The following is a 222-nucleotide window of genomic DNA, read 5'->3' as shown; positions in this document are numbered from 1 at the left end:
GTGTGTGTGTGTGTGTGTCTCACGATTCCTAAATGAAAAAAAAAATACGTACATTTCTCCACTGAAGAGAATGACATTATTTGTTTGCTTTCCAAAACCATTACAAATCACAATTCAGTTTTATGATCTGACAACGCTACAGTTAAGGTATGGTTAGGCTAAGGCACGAAAACGACTTGGTCGAGGGAAGGGAACGATCATGCTCATGGTTAAAAAGAAACC

The sequence above is a fragment of the Morone saxatilis genome, unplaced genomic scaffold (assembly GCF_004916995.1).
Source record: "Morone saxatilis isolate NCDOM2014 unplaced genomic scaffold, NCSU_SB_2.0 Contig12, whole genome shotgun sequence".
Taxonomy (NCBI): Eukaryota; Metazoa; Chordata; class Actinopteri; family Moronidae; genus Morone; species Morone saxatilis.
This window is presented reverse-complemented; position numbering follows the sequence as displayed.